Here is a 314-nt window from a genome sequence, read left to right as displayed (position 1 = left end):
ATGTGATTAGTATAATTTTGTATTAATATTTATTATTTCCTGGCGAAGAAAATCACTTTCCACTGTCGTGAAAGGAAAAGAAAGGAACTGCCGTGAATGTAGTGATTCAAATTGATAAATTTAAACAATTATGTAACCGGCATATAATTCATGCCTATACGTACAAGATAACGTGGGTTATCCGATAATGAACCTATTATCTATAGTGTTCTCCGGAAAATCTCGATACCCAGATTCTGTATAAAATGGCCCAGGTGAGTCGGCCGATCACCAGCAACATGAAGGTCCTCCTAGTGCTAGCTTTGGTGGCGGCG

At 38.5% G+C, this 314-nt stretch overlaps 1 protein-coding gene across 1 annotated transcript in view; it reads left to right on the top strand.

Moving 5' to 3' along the window:
- The window catches only part of LOC119590485 (hemocyanin C chain-like), a 46,878-nt gene that overhangs the window by 43,588 nt on the left and 2,976 nt on the right, over nucleotides 1–314 (top strand). The window lies entirely within an intron of this gene.

Source organism: Penaeus monodon, chromosome 27 (genome assembly GCF_015228065.2).
Source record: "Penaeus monodon isolate SGIC_2016 chromosome 27, NSTDA_Pmon_1, whole genome shotgun sequence".
In the NCBI taxonomy this organism is placed as follows: Eukaryota; Metazoa; Arthropoda; class Malacostraca; order Decapoda; family Penaeidae; genus Penaeus; species Penaeus monodon.
This window is presented reverse-complemented; position numbering and strand designations above follow the sequence as displayed.